Genomic DNA, 6,655 nt, shown 5'->3' on the forward strand with positions numbered 1-6,655 from the left:
TAATCAATTTTTCTATTTGCATTAGCTTTCCCAAAATAGCTCTTTCAATTGCTTTTATATGCTACCATAGCTCTATTAAAGCTAATGTGTTTGCCTTTTCCTTTTGTTGATTTGTAGCTGTTTAAAACTTCAGGTGAAATTTCACTAGCTATTGAATTAACTTAGACTTCATTTTCTTTCCAAGAAAAATATGTTTTGTTTTCTTTTTAGCAAAACAAAAATGGGCAGGGAAAGATATATTCAGTGGAATACAAAATAAAAAAGAATGGTGTCTGATGAAAATGTCAAGTGACCATTAATTGAATGGTTTTCCTGGGTTTCTGAGGACAATGAAATGAAAAGAGATTTTGATATATTTATAAATTTATGAAATTATTTTGACATTACTAATCACTAATTATTGAGCTCATTATAATTCTATTTAGCTAATTACAAAATGGGCAAAATAGTGAGGATTTTATTGTAATTCCTTGTATTTTTAATAATTCAAGTGCATACGTTTAATGTAATATACTTGGGTCATGCAGGGTCTCAGCTCCCGCTTCCCGCACAAGAACGCAGGACATGGTGAGGCCAAAGAGGAACACTGACGGAGCCATAGATAGGACAGTCATACCCTTATATTCTTGCTGGCGGCTGGTCGAGACACAAAAGCAAACATCCGCCAGTACCCCAACGAAGGGTCTGCCTGCACCCCAGTCTTGCTTGCGGCCGGGCGAGACACAGGAAGTAGGATCAACACAATCCGCAGTCTGCTTGCTAACTGCACTTGCTAGACGCAATCCCTAGTCCGCTTCTCTGCCAACCAACCAACCCCCGAGCGTAGCCACGGCAGTTGTATTAGTGGCTAATGTCTAACTGGTAACAGCTGATGGCCACCCAGCCTCAGTGGATGGCCATCTGATTACAGTTGATCACTATCTACTACCCGAGCCAGCACCTTTCCACGTGAGACTCAGAGCCTGGAAACTGCTCTCTGGGACTCTGTCCCCACACTCCTCCCCTTCAGGGTCTCGTCTCAATCTACACAACAAGCATCTTCTGCGAGGGGCCCTGTACCAGGAACCCAACTCACGAGAAAAAGTTTTAGTCCAGTTCAAGTAATGTCCCAGTGGGTGTTCACCTACTTTCTAGGCACAGCCAGGGTTTCTCAGGGTACCACCAGTCTTTCTGGGCACAGCCAGACTTCCTGGGCACAGCCAGGGTTTCCAGGGCACCACATTGGAACAATAGTGGCTCACAGCCAAGGTGCTTACACATTCTCCATGGCAGTCAGTCGAGACATAGGAAGCAAACATCCTCCAGCACCCCAACAAGGGGTTTTCCTGCACCACAGTCTTACTGGAAGCCGGGTGAGACACAGAAAGCAAACATCTGCCAGTTCCACTACATGGTGGTACGTTCCCAAGCAAATAGTCAAGCAGGCCCATCAAATGGGGATGGAAGGCAATTCCCCATAGTCCACAGTCACTAACCAGGGCTGTGCATTGACCTCATAATGTGCGCCCTCTCCGCAGGGTGAGGGCTCCAAATTCTCCCCAACCTGGGGATTAGGGACAACTTGACCTCACCCACATCCTCCACCGAGGACTCAGCAAGCGTTTCCTCCTGGGACTACAAGTCCTGCATCCGGACTGCCCCAGCAAGCACTTCTCAGCCCACACGGCCGCAATGACCTTCGCTTTTTCTGGCCTATGCTGGTTGGAGAACCATCCACATTTTCCCACCCCTCCACGGGGTCCAGCTCTCCGGCAGCTGCTCCTCACAGGCTTCCTGAGACTGTGTTCACACACATAAACTGCCCTTTGGAGAGTTTTGACCAGCACCGTACCCTGCTCGCTTCACCATGTGTCATGCAGTGTCTCTGGTCCCGCTCCCCGCACAAGAACACAGGATATGGCGAGGTCAAAAAGGAACAATGAATCCATAGATAGGGGAGTCATACCACTGTATTCTCGCTGGTGGCTGGTCGAGACGCAAAAGCAAACATCCGCCAGTACCTCAACAAGGGGTCTTCCTGCACCCCAGTCTTGCTGGCGGCCGGGAAAGACAGGAAGTAGGATCAACACAATTCGCAATCCACAATCCGCTTGCTAACTGCACTTGCTAGCCGCAATCTGCAGTCCACTTCTCTGCCAACTAACAACCCCCTAGTGTAGCCACGGCAGTTATATTAGTGGCTAATGGCTAACAGGTAACAGCTGATGGCCACCCAGCCATAGCAGATGGCCATCTGCTTATAACTGATGGCCATCTAAAAACCGAGCCAGGACCTTTCCACGTGAGGCTGAGAGACTGGAAACTGCTCTCTGGGACTCTGTCCCCACAACTTTTCAACTTTGAATCAATAGATACTGGTTAATACTAAGATATTAAATACTAAGGTATTTTCTCTTGAAATTTAATTTTTAATTGTGGATAGTAAAAACTTTTTGAATTTCTGAAACTGATAGGTACAAATTAGCCTAATTGTTTCAAATTTGAATGAGTTGGTTTTGGTAAGAATACTCATGATTCAAGTTGGAAAACTACTACTACATACAATGGACAGAAAAAAGGAGAGCGTCATATAAATACCCTATTTTTGATAACTGGTATTTATTCATTTTTCAACTCCTGGTGCTCAAGTCAAGATCACCAGGTGTTGATCGTGAAAATTTTCTTAGATAAAAGATCAGCAATTGCAAAATTGCCTTTGAAATACTATGCCAGTTCTAAAATATCCCTGATCAAGCTTTGATATGCTAATAAATGGCTTCTGATATAAACTGTACAGGTAGTGCGTGAGGGCACTTGTGAGATACCTCCCAAGGACTTGGTAATAAGATACCCCCCAGAGAATTAAACTAATTAAATCAACATATAGTGAGAAGAGCCTCAATGTTTCCTAGATACACTGATTTTTAAGTGACATTAACTCATTTGAGGAAAAAGAAAATGTGAACAGAAATAGTCAATTTACTAAACAGGATTTGGAGGGAATAAAATGTGACAGTGTGTACAGTGTTACCCACTGAGGGGAGGTACTGAATCCAAAAGATGGGAGCTATTTGTGACCAAAAGTGTTCTCTACTTCAGGTAGGATCAGAGACTTGCTGTGGCTTGGGAAGAACGTACCTTCAGACTTACCCCTTCTTTTGGCTCTTAGTTGCAAACTTCACTGAACCACCTTCTGAATGCTAGCATGGCCTTCAAACTATCATTTAGGAAAGAGGAACTCGGGATGAAGGCACCAGAATTCTATTCTGCACATAGTACATCTAGAGAAACTTTCTGACTTCCACATTAGTCTCATGTGAATTTAATTTGCATAGTTCTGCCCCCAAGCCTGTCCATTTAGTCTATGAGTTCTGAATATTCTAATGTATAGTTTCTGACCCTTCAGGACAAAGAACCAAAGCCCAGAGAGTTTATGGTAAATTTCACTTTTGGGGGCTTCCATAGGCAGGCTACCAGCCTTCTCCTAGTAACAGATTGCACTCAAACCTTACCAGAGATATTCTAGGCAGTTATGCTAACTGATAGGACAAACCCTGACAGCTTGTGACGTAAAAAGTAGTCACTGGGCAGGGAGAAGAAAGAAACCATTTTATGACAGCTTCTTATTGAAATTTGGCAATAGATCTTAGGTCAAGATGATGGATTTTCACTGGTTGAATTGTGTCAGTTCTAGAAAGGTTACTTTATACTGCTCTCTTGTTCATTCATCCATAAATACACACTGTAGTAGTTATCTATGCTGTGTGGAAAATTATCCCAAGCATATACCAGCTTAAAACAATGAACATTTGTTATCTTACATGGTTTCTGCAGGTCAAGAATCTAGAAGTGGCTCAACTGGTAGTTCTGGCTCGGTGTCCCTCATGAGGTTTCACTCAAGCAGTCAGCTATACCTGTGGTCATCTGAAGACTGACGGGGGCTGGAAAACATGCTTCCAAGATGGCTGCCTCCCAGGGCTGTTGGCAGGAGTTCTCAATTCTGTACCACGTCGCCTCTCCACGGGGCTGCTGAGTATCCTCGTGACATGGCACCTGGCTTCCTTCAACTTCCTTCAGATCCAAGTGAGGAAAGACCTAGGCTCTAAAGTTGCTCACCATCACTTCTACTTCATTTTATTTATTCGAAGCAGGTCACTAGGTCTATCTCACACTCAAGGGGAGGGGATTAGACTCCACCTTTGGAAGGGAGGAACATCCAAGAATTCATCTTCTGAAACCACTAGCATATACACAAGCATCCATTTAAACTGGGTTCCTCCCCATGCGCTGTCAGCATCTCTTAGGGGTCTCACACTGTGGGGAAGATGACTTTAGGAAGGACTGCTGTTTATTAATGGGCATGGCACATGATATCATCAAAGGTCTTCATTTTATAACCTCTGTAAACTCTATCTTCCTAGAAATTTAGATTACTTGTCCCTAAATACATCATACATTTCATTATGCATCAGTTTAACCTGTCTAGGTTTAGTAGACATTATTAATAAGAATCTTGAAGGATAATGTTGAAAGAGAATGTTGAAAGTAATACAAAAACTATTCTTAACTTTAAAATGTATACTTAGTAGACACATTGTTTTTTTTAATTTGCATTTCTTTACTAAACTTGTATAGACCCTACTACATGCCAGGCACTGTTAAAAGCAGTTTATACATAACTTATTAATTACACATTAACTCTTTTAATTCATAGGTATAACTATTTTACAGATGTGGCAATTGAGGCACAGAGAGGTTAAGTAACTGTCCAAGGTCACTCAGCATTTTGGCTCCAGAGTTCATGATCTCCACTCCATTTAATGCTGCCTTTTGGAAAACTTGTTAAACCTTTTAAGATAGAGATTCCATAATTCAGTGGGCTTCCTAAATGCTAGTTAGGAAAACAGCTGTGGATTTGCATTGCTTGGTCTTTGCTTCTCCTAAAGTTCTTAAACTGCATGAGACAAAACAGTAGGAAAATTGTAAAAGAATTGTTTGGTGTTCCCACTGAATTCAATAAGAACCACCCAAAGAGGGATCCTCTGTTGAGGCTACAGGTTATTCTGTTCAAAACTTTAAACTGTTTCTGCCTAATATTACTAATTGTGGTGGTAAATTGTGGTGCTGTTTTTGTTCTTGTTTTTACTCATAAAAGGAATATAATTTCATTTTAGACAATTTAAGGGAGGCGGGGAGGAAGTACTTCTAATTCAATGGCCCACCCTCAAGCACCACCACTTTTATCATTTTGGTGGGTAATTCTTCGGGTGCAATTTAACCATTAATGAAGGTAAGTGCAGATCTCTTTCAGATTAAAGCTTTATAATCCCCACTGTAGACCAGCTGTTTTATCACAAGAGAACACCAGGAAACGAGAGTTTTTCCCCGACTGGTTAGCAAATGGGTTCTTTTGGAGAATTTTATTATCCTTAGTAATCTGACCCATATTAAGGCTACTTTAGACTTCAATATTTTATTAAATACAAACTAGGAACAGTTCCTTTCCTGCCTCCTTCAAAGCGAGATATATTTTAATATTTTAGAGCATTTACCAGTAGACCCAGGGACTCTAATCACATCCACATGGAGACTCAGGCATCACGCCCTCCCACAGAGACGCTGCGCTGGTCCTACTGGAGACCTAGCAAAGAAAGGTTTGCTCAAATCTCCTTAATTAGCATTCCTCTCACAAGAATTTCAGCACTAATTTCGTGTGAGTTTGAGGGCTAAGTCTCAGAATTTAGATTTTCGTTTCTTAAATGGACTCAGCTTTCCTATGGTTCAGACCTTTGAAAAATATGCCTGACATTTTGGGGCATATTTGGGCTCCAGGCCCACCCGATTTTTACAACTAGAAAGTAGTCTAGTCCCTTATAGGCTAATTATTTCTCTCCCTAAGTGAGTTGTATGCTTTCCAAAAGTTAGTCATTTGTTCCCAAACTTGTTTATGCAAGTTATACTTAGTAATTACATAATTAAATTCAATATTGCTCAAACCATCCAAATATGAGTGTAAAGAGGGTCATCTCTATGAAAATAAGTTGAGAGCTTGGGAAAAACCAGATAAGGACAAGACTTTATCAGGTCTTTCTCAAGAAAAAAAAATGTTGTGGAATTAGGTGTGGGTAAAACAAATGTGAAAGTTTGGGTGGAGGAAAGGGTTGTCAAAATCTAGAATTCTGCCCTCAGTTTTTGCTTTAGTCCTCACTGAAACTAAAATTGACAATGCTACTTGCTGTGTTAATGGAAGCCTTACGTGCAGCCCCAGTTAGTATACCTCCCCTCAAAGAAAAGGCCTTAGCCTGATACCAAGAGTGGTGGATGAATGGACTTCTATATGTTTCAAATTAAAAATAAAGTTTTAAGGATATTTATTATAATTTTGTGATTCTCTACTTTAACTGACCAACTACAGATCCTGATTACATACGGAAAGAGACTTTCTTACAGTAGAATTTCAGGAGCTGTCAACTAAAAGTACGGGGAAGTGAAATGAATTGCCTGGACCTCAACACTTGCTAGTGACTTAGTACTCTCAAATGAATAACCTCATATTTATAAAGGTTACCCATAGAGTCCGTTATCTCTGGGATAGATGTGCTTGATTTTTAATACAGCATAGTTTTAGAACTTAATCACTTACAATGTGCCTAAGCCTATGTCATGCGAGGGACCC

The sequence above is a fragment of the Rhinolophus sinicus genome, chromosome 16, assembly GCF_057876585.1.
Source record: "Rhinolophus sinicus isolate RSI-liver-muscle chromosome 16, RSI-T2T, whole genome shotgun sequence".
Classification (NCBI taxonomy): domain Eukaryota; kingdom Metazoa; phylum Chordata; class Mammalia; order Chiroptera; family Rhinolophidae; genus Rhinolophus; species Rhinolophus sinicus.